General features: G+C 42.1%; 1 pseudogene; it reads left to right on the top strand.

Annotated features, from left to right (window-relative positions):
- The first annotated feature begins 3,313 nt into the window (after positions 1-3,313).
- Positions 3,314-7,202, top strand: LOC100451836 (zinc finger protein ZPR1-like; annotated as a pseudogene).
- The last annotated feature ends 7,974 nt before the right edge of the window (positions 7,203-15,176 follow it).

Raw genomic sequence — 15,176 nt, 5'->3', positions numbered from 1 at the left:
AATAAAAAATAATTATTACAACTCAATAATAAAAAGGCAAATAACACAATTTAAAAATGGACAAAGGTGGGCATGGTGGCACATGCCTGTAGTCCCAGCTATTTGTTGGGCTGAGGCAGGAGGATCATTTGAGCACAGGAGTTTGAGGCTGCAGTAAGCCATGATTGTGCCACTACACTCCAGCATGGGTGACAAAGTGAGACCCTGTCTCAACAAAAAGCAAGGGAGGCAAAGGATATGAATCTCCAAATAAAATATGCAAATGGCCAATAAACACATGAAAAGATGCTAAACATCATTAGTCATTAGAGAAATGGAAACCAAAACCTCAGCGAGATACCACTTACACACACTTGAAAGGCTATAATGAAAAAGGCAGATAGCGTTTTGGCAAAGATATAGAGAAAGTAGAACCCTCATACATTGCTGGTGGGAATATAAAATGTCACAGCCCCTTTGGAAAACAGTTTGGCAGTTTTTCAAAAAGCTAAATTGAAAGTTACCCTTTGACCCTCTAATTCCACTCCTAGATATATATCCAAGAGAAATGAAATACATATGTCCACACAAAAACTTGCACATGAATGTTCATAGCAGCATTATTCATAGTAGCCCAAAAGTAGAAACAGTACAAATGTCCATTAATTGATGAATGGATAAATAAAATGTGGTATATCCATACAGTGGAATACTATTTAGCCATAAAAATAATGAAGTATTGATACATACCACAACATGGATGAACTTTGAAAATATGCTATGTGATGTTCTCACTCATAGGTGGGAATTGAACAATGAGAACGCTTGGACACAGGGCGGGGAACATCACACACCAGGGCCTGTCGTGGGATGGGGGGAGGGGGGAGGGATAGCATTAGGAGATATACCTAATGTAAATGACGAGTTAACGGGTGCAGCAAACCAACATGGCACATGTATACATATGTAACAAACCTGCACGTTGTGCACATACATGTACCCTAGAACTTAAAGTATAATAAAAAAAAGAAAATATGCTGTGTGAAAGAAGCCAGTCACAAAAGACCATATAGTGTATGATTCCATTGCTCCGAAATATCTAGAATAGGCAAATCTATAAAGACAGAAAGCAGATTAGTGGTTGCCTAGGGCTGGTTGGGTTGGGGGGAAATTGGAGAGTGACTGCTAATGGGTATGAGGTTTCTTTTGAGGTTCATAAAAATGTACTAAGGTTGATTGTGGTGATAGTTGTACAACTGTCAATATACTAAAAACCATTGAATTGTATACTTTAAATGGAGGAATTATATGTATATTATACCTCAAAAATGTTTTTAGAAAAGCAGTGGAGAATTAAAAAGTTGAAAAATATATAGTCAAATCTAAACAAGCATTGACTGTATGAAACAATAGTAACAAAAGCACTAATGGAAGGTCCATAAAAAGATGGAATTAAAATACTAGAAACAATGTGTGAGAGGAAAAGAAGAATAAGAGAGAAAACAACCTAAGGTCCTTATTTTGTTTGAAAGGAAACCGAGGGATATTGATTAACCTACAAGATTGTTGAGCAGTATGTTTGTTCAATTTTAAAGTAAATATGAAAAAACAGAAATATAATCATTTGAAAGATAATATTGATCAGTTCTATAAAAGGCAAAAAAAGGAGAAAAAGAAAAAAACGTACAGAAAGCACAAAGCAAGGTTAAAGAATAAATCCACCACAGTATATAATCACAATAATGTAAATGAACTAACTTCATAGGTTAAAGGGCTGAGACTTAATTTAAATAAATCCAGCTATATGTCATGTTTTTTAAAAATTGCATCTTGTTTGTTCCTGATAATTAGGATGATGTTGCATTCCAGTATTTCCCGTGTCTTATTCCTGAATTTAAATGGGATGTTTTTAGGATTTCACCACTGAGAATAATATTTGCTTTAGGGTTTGGTAGATGCCATTTTCAGGTTAAAGAATGTTCCTTTTTTGTTGTTGTTTTTTGAAACTGGATCTTGCTCTGTCACCCAGGCTGCAGGGCAGTGGTGTGACGATGGCTCACTGCAGCCTCAACCTCCTGGGCTCAAGCAATCTTCCCATCTCAGTCTCCTGAGTAGCTAGGACTACGGGCACACATCACTAGGCCCAGCTAAGTTTTTAAAGTTTTTTCAGAAATGGGATCTCATCATGTTGCCCAGGCTTGTCTCGAACTCCTGGGCTCAAGCAATCTTTTGGCTTTGGCCTCCCAAAGTGCTGGAATGACAGGCGTGAGCTGCTGTGCTCAGCAAGGAATGTTCCTTCTATACCTAGTTATCTGAGAGAAGTTCTCTTTAGAGTGTTGAGGGAAAATAGCTAACTTAGAATTCTATACACAGCTAAACTATCATTCAAGAATGAGGATGAAATAAAAAGACATGCCATTTACATTTATAGTTTTTAAAAAACTATAAGTTATCTATAAATAAATCTAACAAATGACATGGAACTTTTACAAAGAAAGCTCTAAAACCTCATTGAAAGACAGAAAACCTGAAGAAATGATGAGATACACCCTGTTTATGTACGGAAAGACAACAGCTTAACAGTAGCAGCTTTCCTAAATTTATACTATTAATTTAATAAATTCTATTCAAAATCCCTGGAGAATTGTTTCCACTGACCTTGATAAGCAGATCAGAATATCCATCCAGAAAAATAAAGGGGTTAAGAACAGCCAAAACAATTTTTTTTTAAGCGACAAGATCTTGCTGTGTCGCCCAGGCTGGAGTGCAGTGGCACGTTCATAGCTCACTGCAGCCTCTAACTCCTGGGCCCAAGTGATCCTCCTGCCTCAGCCTCCCAAAGTGTTGGGCTTCCAGGTATGAGCCACGGTGCCAAGCCACAATTTTGAGACAGTATAAAGAGAAAGGATTCACCCTAACAGATAGCAAAACTTATTTTTAGTTAATTTTATAAATGAAGTGAAGAGGGGGTGCAACTTCATTCTTTTGCATATGCCTATCCAGTTATCTCAATATCATTTGTTGAAAAAGAGTCATCTTTCCTCATTTAATGTCTTGTACTCTTGTTATATTGAGAGTAAATGTGGGGCAAATAAAAGAAAATATACTTAACAAAAATGAACTTATTTTATTAAAATAATAAAATTAAAATTAAATTTTATTTAAATTTTTTGTATATACACATATATATACACATACACATACATTTACATATATGTATATATATATTTTTCCTTTTGAGACAAGGTCTCGCTCTGTCACTCAGGCTGAAGGCTGAAGTGCAGTGGTTCAATAATTAAATAAGTAATTAAAATATTTTGGATGCAGGGTGGTGATGGCGGCCACCGGGGCTGTGGAAGTGGGGTCCCCGGGGTCAGCCATTGCCCCCTCGCCCACCCTGGCCTTGCTGCCCACCCTGAGTCATCTGTTCCGGCCCATCAGCACCGAGGACGAGGAGCAGCAGCCCACCCAGATCAAGTCGCTGTGCATAAACTGTTACCGCAATGGCATGACGCGCCTCCTGCTCACCAAGATTCCCTTCTTCAGAGAAATAATCGTGAGCTCCTTTTCCTGCCACCACTGTGGCTGGAACAACATGGAGATCCAATCAGCAGGCAGGATCCAGGACCAGGGAGTGTGCTACACTTTGAGCCTCAGGGCTCTGGAGGACATGAACAGAGAAGTGGTGAAGACTGACTCTGCTACCACAGGGATTCCTGAGCTAGATTTTCAAATTCCTGCCTTTAGCCAGAAAGGAGCTCTGAACACTGTTGAAGGATTGATCACCCATGCTATCTCTGGCCTGAAGCAGGACTAGCCTGCATGAAGGGCAACAAAGATGCCACAGCTGAAAGAGTTGATGAGTTCATTGTCAAACTGAAGGAGCTAAAGCAAGCAGCCTCCCCTTTCACTCTGATCATTGACGATCCCTCAGGAAACAGCTTTGTGGAAAACCCATATGCTGCTCAGAAAGATGATGCCCTGGTGATCACACACCACAACCGGACCCGGCAGCAGGAAGAGATGCTGGGGCTCCAAGCAGAAGCACCAACAGAGAAGCCAGAAGAGGAAGATCTCAGAAATGAAGTGCTCCAGTTTAACACAAATGGCCCAAAATGCAATGCCCCCGCTCAGACCAACATGAAGCTAGTACAAATCCCTCACTTTAAGGAGGGACCAACTGCAAGAACTGCGTGTATCAGACCAATTAGGTGAAATCTGGAGAAGCAGTAGAACCCTTGGGCACCAGGATCACCCTCCACATCACAGGTCCCTCAGATATGACCAGAGACCTCCTCAAGTCTGAGACTTGTAGTGTGGAAATCCCAGAGCTAGAATTTGACTGGGAATGGCCATCCTCGGGTGCAAGTTCACCACACTGGAAGGGCTGCTGAAAGATATCTGGGAACTGGTGACCAAAAACCCTTTCACACTGGGTGACAGTTCCAATCCTGGCTAGACGGAGAGACTGCAGGAGTTTAGCCAGAAGATGGACCAGATCATCGAAGGTAACATGAAGACCAACTTTATTATGGATGATCCAGCAGGAAACAGTTACTTGCAGAATGTCTATGCACCTGAAGATGATCCTGAGATGAAGGCGGAGCGTTATAAGCACACCTTTGACTAAAATGAGGAGCTAGAGCTCAATGACATGAAGACAGAGGGCTATGAGGTAGGCCTGGCTCCACAACAGTAGCAGTGGGTGGGTCAAGGGCCAGCTCTCCAGCGCTGCTCATTCTGCAGGTTATTTATTAGTATTGGAAGAAGGCTGGGAGTGTCTTCCCCACCAGCCCTTGCCCATGGTGGGGAGGACATCTTGTCTGAGTCAGAGATCTAGGCACATTTTCTAAACAGCTTGTGATGCAAGTGCAAGCCTATTGTGTTACTTGACCTTATTTTGGAGGTTTTGAATCGGCCTAGGAAGAAACCCAGAAATGAACCAGGGGTATGTCATTATCACTTTTTTCATATCAAGTCTTTACCCTCCCTCCACATAATGCTCTGTCCTCTAAGGTTGGAACTCTGAAGTTGGAGAAAGTGGAATAAAACTACACCTGGAAAATAAAATAAAATAAAATATTCTGGTATCAGCATTTGGCTAAATAGATCAATGGGGCAAATTTTCTGAAAAAGTTAGAAACACACATAAGTAGGAACTTAGGATATAAGAGGTGACACTGCAAATCAGCAGGGAAAGGATGACTATTCAATAAATGGCACTATGACTATTGGCTAATAATATTTTCTAAGGGAAAAATTAGATTCATACCTCACTGCGTGAACAAAAACAAATTTCAGATGTGTTAAGGAAAAGCAGTAAACATTTAGACAGAACTATAGGAAAATATTTCTATGACATCCAAGGAGGGCAGGGTTTCTTAAACAATACAAAACCAAAAATTATCATGGAAAAGTGAGAAGTTGAAGTGTATAATTTTTTTAAACTTCTTAATGACAAATGACACTAACAGCAAAGCAAGAAGACAAACACAGACTTGGAGAAAATAGTTATATCCCACATTTCCAACCAAGGATTACTATCCAAAATATACAACTAGTTCCCACAAATAAGCAAGAAAAAGAGAAACAACCAAACATCAAAAAAGCTTCAAGATGTTAACAAGCAATCGGCAAAAGAGGACATGTGTCTATAGACACATGAAAATGTGCTTGCCTTTATTAGTAGTCAAGGAGATGCAAATTAAAACAAATAGATACTATTTCATGCCTATTAGAGTGGGAATTTCTTGAAAAAACTCTGACAATACCAAAAGTTGATGAGAATGGAGAAATGGACACTTACATCCACTGCTAGTGGGCATGTAAAAATGACAGACCCACTGTAGAGAGCGATTTGGCAACACCTGGTAAAGTTAATGCATAACCTATGACCAAAAATTCTGCCACTATATGTCTAGAAGTTCCCAAGAGACACATGGGTCCAAGGAGATATGAACAAAAGCAGATTCTTTCAGCACTCTGGGTAATAGCTTAAAAGTGGAAACAAGCTACCTGAACTTCAGGAGCAAAATGGGCAAATCAAATGTGGATTATTCATGTGATGCAATGTTGCACAGCCATTAAAATGAGTGAACTAGATCCTTATCACCTACATGGATACATCTAAAATGTGTAATGATAAACTAGAAAGACGCAACATAAATATTTATACAATATAATTTACATAAAATGTAAAGTACATGAAATGATAGTATATATAATTTACTAATACATTAAAGATACTCATCTTCCTGGTTATGGTTCACATATATGAAGGGGGGAGAGAGAGGCCCCCTAAACCAGGTGTCTGAATATCACAACATCTAGAAAGACCCTTGAACTTACATTTCATAAAAGATAAAAAGAGTGTTTTTTTAAAGAGCAACTGAGCTACTAATGAGAATTTGGCACTATTTATGTTTTTATGTACAAAGAACCCTAAAGGACATTCGATGGGTTCTGGTATCAGTCGCCAGTTCTTCTTCACTTAGGAACTGATGCTACTAACCCTCAGTTGGTGGGGCTAAGAGAACAGTTCTGGCCTAGCTCCTGTCTCTACAGGTCCTTTAGAAGCAAAATGGGCAAACAAAATGTGGATTATTCATAGAGTGCAACACTGGGTTATTCTCCCTCACCCAGCCTACTAGTTTGCCCAGAAAATCCCCATCCTGCTTCTGTTGGATTCTTTCCTGTGTTTCCTTTGCCATTTGCTGAAAGTACAGTACCATTCTAGCATCCCAAGTTTTACCTGCTGATTTCTGTTGAAGACTCTACAGCCCAACTCTGCCTTTCTGATGGGTCTGGACCCGTGCCTATTCAGTACATGTGCCTATTCAGGGGAGATGCCTCCCTGGGCAGGGTTAGCTTTTCTCTAGGTGCTATAATGCTGAGCAGAGGATCTTAAATCCCCTTTGGTTTGGAGTGACAGAACCATAATCCTTCCTGAGCTCCTTTTTTAAACACACATACATACACACATGCTTTCATATACGTGCACATGTACACACACACACTCAGATAAAAAAATGCACACACAAATACCTACACCACTCCCTTCTCTGCAACAGGAGTCGGGACTGCTTGGTTACTCTAAATCCAGTATTGTATAGGTATTGTGTGGCAGATCTGATTTTATAATGGAAGACAATGGGAATAATAGGATTTGCTATTCACGAACACATAGATCTCAAATATCAAAGGACAACTGTATGATACCATTGGAACCACTATAACACAACAGCCGTCTCCCACTTGCCAAGCTTAAAGCATATAACTTTTCTTTTTCACGCTGGGAGCAGAGTTGATTGAATTATACTCCTCAGTTCTTATCCCATTACCATGACTGTATGTGAGGTCCCTCTCTAGTTTTACAACTGTGCTTCCTTTTATATTCCCCTTTGTGTCTGATTCCACTTTCATTTCCCTTGCCCCCACCCACAGGCATCTGCTGGAATGGGTTTGATATTTGCCCAATTGTTATTTATCCTGTTGCTTTTCTACTGGGGTGGCACGGCAAGAGGATGTTTATCCCTGATTCATTATGCTGATTCATTTTTATTAAGCAGCCACACAGTTTCAGGTATAGTGCCGGAGTGGATCCCACTGTGGAACCTAGCAGCCAAACTGTGAACTGAACATCTGTTTAATTTAAATGGTGGGTCCTGGGGTGTCAGTTCCATTATTTTGTTTGTATTACAAAACTTGGCTCACAAGATCACACCCTTGTTTAAAAAAAAAGTGTCCTTTAAATTGGGAAAATTCTTATCTGTCCTGAATAAGAGTGCTTCTGCCTGCAAGCAGAGTGTGCGGTGACTCACTGTCCCATGAAGACGCCTTCCCTTCTACCTTAAGACTGCGTCTGTCCCACAGAACCCCACGTGCGGGCGTCCCTGGAACCTGGCCCATAGGTGGCAGTCTCCCTTCATCGTTCCCGGACTACGAACCTCGGAAGGGCAGCCTGAGAAAGCAGTTGCTTTTGCTTTTTCTTCGGGTTTCCTAATATTTAACGTTCCCTCCATTCAGCTTCCCCCTCCATCCCGCAGAGAGTATAGAGATTGCATCCCTGGAGGCGAGCAAACGACAAAAGAAACTTCGCCTGGAACCAGTCAAAGTCGGGAGACCTGGGTTGTGCCGACTCTGGATGCGATTGTTTTGCTGAAGCTCTCTTGCAGAATTGCTCTGTAAATGGCAAGAAGAAATGCCTTTCACTATAAACAGAAAATAAAGCTTTCACAAGTTGTCATATTTTTAAAAAGCAATCATGCGGATGCAAGTTTTTATCCCCTCTGTTTAGTCTTGCCTCCCCTCCTTGCCAACACACCCCCACAGAATTTGGGATGAATCTTTGCGAGTGAAGTAAAAGTAGGCATTCTCTCCAACATGTGCCCCTCCCACAGCCCCTCACAGAGCCTATTCAACAAGATATCGAACAGTCATAGGCAGAGATGAGTGTGCGTGCGCGTACGAGTGTGCATGTGTGTGCGCGTGTGTGTGAGTGTGTGTGTATGTAGAGAATACTAGATGGAGAGTCAAAGGGAAACCAAGAGATCCAGAAAGGGGGCACCACCTTCTCACCTTCCTTCCACCCCACTCCTCCTCACCCAAGGAGGGAAGGCAGGTGGAGCGCTCACCCAGCCCCAGGCCCTTTTGGGCAAGCCTGCCCAATGGGTTTCTAATCAGCCAACACTTTGGGCCGGCCTCCACTGTTTATGGAGCCAAAGGGACTTTAAATCATTAGCCGGTGTCAAAATGCTTGAGGAATGTGCTTGCCAAGGAAGCCACATGGAGTGGTTCATCAGCATTTGTAAAAACCGCCTTGGCAAAAAGAGGTTGAACCCAGCACTGGGGGTGGATTGTGTGTATTTCAGTTGAATTAGCAAACAGAATACCTTTTAAATTTAGCAACACCTGGTTCTGAAAAGGACACCCAGTAAAGAAAGGGTTGCCTTGTCTGTGCTGGAAGAGGCTTTCCCTGCCTCAAGGGGCTTCTCCTCCCCAGATCAGAGACCTCATTAGATGCTTGGTCCCTCTTCCTAAGATGTGCAGAGGGCTGGGAGATTTTCACCTGGACTTTGGGACAAAGCCAACACAGGATGTCCTGACTTACAGCAAGCATTTCTGAATGGAGGTAGCCATTGGTCAGCCTGCTCTAAAGAAGGCCAAGTTCATGTTCCCCCCAAAGGACTAGACCCCGGGGTAGGTGGGGGTTTAGGGGCAGGGGTGAAGAGGGTGTGGGAGGTGGTGAAGGGGAGGGGGTAGAGGAGGGGGTGGGTGGAGAGGGCAGGCACGGAGTGGGTGGAGGGGACCTGACAGAAGCCTGGTTCAAGCGCAAGCAGAGCCTCCCTGGCCACGGCAGGTGGGCCCCTGACACACAGGAAGTCTTCTTCAGAACAGACTTACCACCTTAGCTGTTTGGCTGCTCTCCTGCACACACCTGGAATCACTGGGTATGTCTCTGAGGAACTAAAGCTGATCTCTCCTTGGTAGGCTGACTTCAGCAGAAGAGCTGAGGACACGCCACCTTTTCTCTCTTTAGGCCCTTTCCCTTGAAAAGCTCTGTGAATTAGGATTTTCTCTTCTCAAAGGAAAAATAAAACTGCTTAAAAGCACCATCAAGTCCTCAAAATCCTCTTTTTTTTTTGAAAAAAAAAAAAAAAAAAACTTACTCTGTCGCCCAGGCTGGAGTGCAGTGGCGCAATCTTGGCTCACCGCAACCTCCACCTCCTGGGCTCAAGGGATTCTCCTGCTTCAGCCTCCCAAGTTGCTGGGATTACAGGTGTGCACCACCAAGCCCAGCTAATTTTGCATTTTTAGTAGAGACAGAGTTTCACCATGTTGGCCAGGCTGGTCTCAAACTCCTGACCTCAAGTATCCCACCCACCTCAGCTTCCCAAAGTGCTGAGATTAGAGGCATGAGCCACCATGCCTGGCCAGGTTCTCAAAAATCTATAAAATAAAGCCTCAGGGGGGTATTTAAATTCTTCTGGAACAGGGGCCCAGCAGACCTTCCTGCTTTGTCTCCCACATCTGCTATTAGACACCACTATTGTTCCAGCCCAGCCCTCAGCTCCTCTCATCCTACCCTGCTCGTGGAGATCCTTCTCCCCCAGGTCTGTTTCAAATCTCACTGCTTCCATGAACCTGATCCCTCCAGAGTTGGCTAACCCAGCCCCACTCTTCCTCTCGTGGGCGCCCAGATGTCCTATGGTACCTGATTGTGCACAGCCTCGTGGTTCAGCTGCTGTGCCCGGCCTGCCGTTTTCCTCCAGGACTCGTATGCTTCCTGTGAGCACCCTCCAACTCTCAGTGTATTTCCCCTAATACTCAGCACTGCATCTCCCAGTCGGCAAAGCTTAACCATTGTTGGTGAGATTTGAAATCAAACCATGTTAGCATATGAAAATAAATACAAGTATCAGGCTTCATCTGACTCCAATGTAAGAGGCACCATTCATTCACTTCTAAAAGAAGAAAATTAGTAATGTAAAACTAGAAATGAATTAGCTAATGAGCAGAGGGACAAAGAATGTTCAGCCTCTCTAGAATGCAAAGACTTCAGAATTGTTTGTGAAAATAAGGAAATGCCAAATTTGACAAATCAAATTAACAAATTTAGAGGAAATTACATTGGTCACCACTGCCAGAGTCACAGTGAGACATGCACTCTGAGGACTGCCAGCAATGCAAATGAGAACAGCACTTCTCCAAAAATTTTATAAAATGTCTCAAGAGTCTTAAAAATTTTTAATTACATATGTGGCTCACATTCTGTTCTATTGAACAGTGCTGTATTAGACAACTGCATTTTTTGTAGAAGACAAAGAAAGCTGCTAGGTGAGGTTATTTCTGGTTCTAGAATTATGAGTGATTTTAGTTTTGTTCTTTTTTTTAGTTCTTATTTTTTTGATACATGGTCTCACTCTGTCACCCTGGCTGGAGTGCTGTGGCGCAATCTCAGCTCACTGCACCCTTGACCTTCTGGTTCAAGAGATCCTCCCACCAAAGCCTCCTAAGTAGCTGGGACTATGGGAGGCACGTGCCACCACACCTGGCTCATTTTTTGATTTTTTGTGGAAACAGGATCTTGTTATGTTGCCTAGGCTGGTCTTGAACTCCTGAGCTCAAGCAATTCTCCTGCCTCAGCCTCCCAAAGTGCTGGGATTACAGGCGTGAGCCACCACCTGGCCTAGTTTTGTACTTTACACTCTTCTGCACACAGTTTTCTCAATGAGCATTTATTTCTAATATTTCACGTCTTTTGTGGAGCCTTCCCCAAACTCCAACTGGTGTCAGATGCATCATGACTTTCTACACTTTTTCTCTGCAGCATTCATTAGAGTTGGAAGTTATATGCTGGCTGATCGTTTGATTCATTTCTGCCTGCTCAGCAGATCCTCAAGTCCGTGAATCTGGGACCCAGGTCTGTTTTGCTCACTTTTGTGTTCCCAGCACTTAGCTCAGTACATAACATGTGGTAAGTATTTAATAAAGACTGGTTAAATGAATAGATGAATAAATGATTAAAGAAAAAAGTTACTTCGTAGAATCAGAAGAATCCAAGTCACTGTAACTATAAAATCAAGGAAGTCGTCACATAAGAGCAATATTTGCAAACTTCAGTGAAGAGGTGAACAGCACAGATTTTGGAGGGGCCACAGCCGTGAGATCTGCTGCAGAGAGTGCAGCTGATGAAGGGTCCCAGCTGATGAAGGTTCCCAGCTGCTGTGCTCTGAATCTATCAACACATCTGAGGCTGCGCTTCCTAGGGGCTGCCCCCAGCCAACCTCTCAGTGTAGCAGGAATAGGAAGGCACGCCTTCTCCTGGGAGAGGTAGGACTTCTTCTGACCGGCAATTTTGGCTCAAGGACGTTCATTGACCTTGTCAAAATTTCCTTCCTTCTCTCCTGTCTTCTCCAGGGTCAGACCTTCATCACACTCTGAGCGTTCTCCCTGTCGCCTCTGGCTCCATCCCCATTTTCCATTACAGGTGTGTTCCCCAATAAATTACTTGCATCTCAGAGGACACAAATAACACAAAGAAGGACATTGCTTCCAAAATTTAAATATATATTATCTACTTTTAAAAATGGCCAATACATGCACATTGTAGAAAATTTGAACAGCAAAAAATTTTTGAAGTGGATATATTATAACAGGAAAGTTGCTCTTTTTTTTTTTTTTTTTTTTTTTTTTTTGAGACAGAGTCTCCCTCTGTCACTCGGTCTGGAGTGCAGTGGCACGATCTTGGCTCACTGCAACCTCCACCTCCTGGGTTCAAGTGATTCTTCTGCCTCAGCCCCTCGAGTAGCTTGGACTACAGGCACGTGCCACCATGGCCAGCTAATTTTTGTACTTTTATTAGAGACAGGGTCTCACCATGTTGGCCAGGCTGGTCTCGAACTCCTAACCTCAGGTGATCTTCTCACCTCAGCCTCCCAAAGTGCTGGGATTACAGGTGTGAGCCACCATGCCTGGCTGGAAAGTTGCTCTCTCATCTCTTTCCTCCGGCTCCTGATTACCTTCTAAATATTCTCCTTCCTCTCTCAGAAGTCAATCTCTGTCTACCCTTCGACACTATGCACTATTCTTATGTTGCTTTTGTGACTAAGAGCAGAGTATGGAATACTAGTCATGACCATACATACCACACATATATATTAGGCCTCGTTCTTTATATGGCTCCACAGTATTCCATTGCATTTAACTGTTTCCACATTGACAAACATTTAGGTATGTAAAATCTTCACCATGACTACTGTATTGTTGTACATTGTCTTTTCATTATGTACATCTGCAAGATAAACTGCTAGAAGTGGGTTTACTGGATCAAAGAGCAAGGATATGCTGAATTTAACTGTCAAATTGCTTTCCACAGAGGTTAGAGCAATTTATACCCCACCAAACTGACTTCACACCGTCACTAACATAACGTGTTACCCATCTTTTAATCTTTGCCAGTTTGACAGGTTAAACAAATAGCTTTGTGTTTTTCTAGTTATAGGTGAAGTCAAGAATCATTCTTTCATACTTTTAGAAACTGTTTTTATTCCTTTTCAGTGAAATTATCTCTTTACATGTTCTGCTTACTACTTTATAGGGTTTTATTGCTCTTTTAAAATTGATTTGTAAGAGGTCTTTATACTTCAGGAAATTTATACTTTGGTTGAGATATCAATGTGTCAGATTTTTCCCAGTTAGAATTTGACTTGTTTTTAGTTTGTGGTGTTTTCTTTTGTCAGGTAGAATTTTTTTTAATTTCAAGATTGTTTAAATTGATCTTTTCTTTTGTCTTTTATAGCTCTACATCTGAGTCATACTTGGACCTTTTATATTCTGATATTTTTTTTAATCTAAAAATATTTCTAAAAATAATTTTTAAAATTAAAAATTTTCCCATTTCTTCTGGCTCCCTCCCTTCCTCTCTTTTTTCCTTCCTTCCTTTTTACCACATTTTAATCTCATTCCTTTACTGTTTGTTTTGGTGCAAGGTGTGAGTGAGGGATCTGTGGAAGAGATGCCTAGCTGTTCATCAATTCCGTCTCCCCTTCCTCTTGGCACACAGCTGGACAATATTTTCTCCCCTTCCTGTGCAGTTGCGTATGACCATGTGACTGAGTTCTGGCCAGTGGAATGTGAGGGAAAGTCATGGGACCCTCCCATTTTCCCTATCTGTCATCTCAAGTCACCATGGGGAAGGCTCTGGAGAAGATTCCAGAGCAGTGGTGTTCAATAGAAATAAGTGTGAGCCATACATGCGAGACATAAATGGAATTTTACATTTTCTAGTAGCCACATTAAGAAAAATTAGGCCAGGTGTGGTGGCTTACGCCTGTAATCCCAGCACTTTGGGAGGCTGAGGCGGGCAGATCACCTGAGGTCAGGAGTTCAAGACCAGCCTGGCCAACATGGTGAAACCCCTTCTTTGCAAAAATACAAAAATTAGCTGAGCATGGTGGCAGGTGCCTGTAATCCCATCCACTTGGGAAGCTGAGGTGGGAGAATTGCTTGAACCTGGGAGGCGGGTGTTGCAGTGAGCCAAGATCGCACCACTGCACTCCAGCCTGGGTGACAGAGCAAGATTCCATTTCAAAAAAAACCAAAAAAACAAACAGTGGAATTGTCAAAATACATTTTATTAAGCCCAATATATCAAAAATATTACCATTTCAACAAGTAATCAGTACAAAATGTATCAATGGGATATTTTACATTCTTTTCTTCATATTATATCTTCAAAATCTGATGTGTATTTTATACTCACAGCACGTCTCACTTTGGACTGGGGCTAGTAACCAACACAATGGACAGCACAGCTCTAGAGAGTGTCCAGATGAATAGAGCTTGGCTCCCTGAATGACCATAAGAGAGACTACACAACCTGGTAACGGCCAACTGTACATGACATACATAAGGATGAACTTTAATTATGTGAAACCATTGAGAACCTGGAGTTTGTTATAGCAGTTATGTGATTTTATATAATTAATATGAGATCATACTCTACTTTTTCCAGATGGCTGTCACTTACGAAATAATTGATCTTTTTCACCAATAATTTGAAAATCATCTTTCTCATGTTCTGTATCTCTATATGCTTTTGCATTTATTCCTTGACTTTCAATTTAGACCTACTTATCTATAGAAACTATTATTATTATTATTATTTTGAGACAGGGTCTCACTCTGTTGCCCAGGCAGGAGTGTAGTGGTGTGATCTTGGCTCACTGCAACCTCTGCCTCCCGGGTTCAAGCAATTCTGATGCCTCAGCCTCCCAAGTATCTGGGACTACAGGCGCGTACCACCATGCACAGCTAATTTTTTTGTTCTATTTTTAGTAGAGACAGGGATTCAACATGTTGGCCAGGCTGGTCTCGAACTCCTATAGATGTGAGCCACTGTGCCCAGCCCTGAATCTATTATTTATTGATCAACAAATATTGACCTATTTGCTCATCAGTGTCATACTGGTTTGGTTTTGTTTTTTTGAGACAGGGTCTTACTCTGTCACCCAGGTTGGAGTGCAGTGGCACGCTCAGAGCTCATTGTAGCCTCAACTTCCCTGGGCTCAAGTGATCCTCCTGCCTCAGCCTCACAAGTAGCTGAGACTATGGGCATGCAGCACCATGCCCAGCTAATTTATTATTTTTTTTAGTAGAGACGGGGTTTCTCCATGTCGCCCAGACTGGTCTCGAAC

This window comes from Pongo abelii, chromosome 5 (genome assembly GCF_028885655.2).
Source record: "Pongo abelii isolate AG06213 chromosome 5, NHGRI_mPonAbe1-v2.0_pri, whole genome shotgun sequence".
Lineage (NCBI taxonomy): Eukaryota > Metazoa > Chordata > Mammalia > Primates > Hominidae > Pongo > Pongo abelii.
Note: the sequence above shows the minus strand (reverse complement) of the source record. Positions and strands in the feature narration are given on the sequence as shown.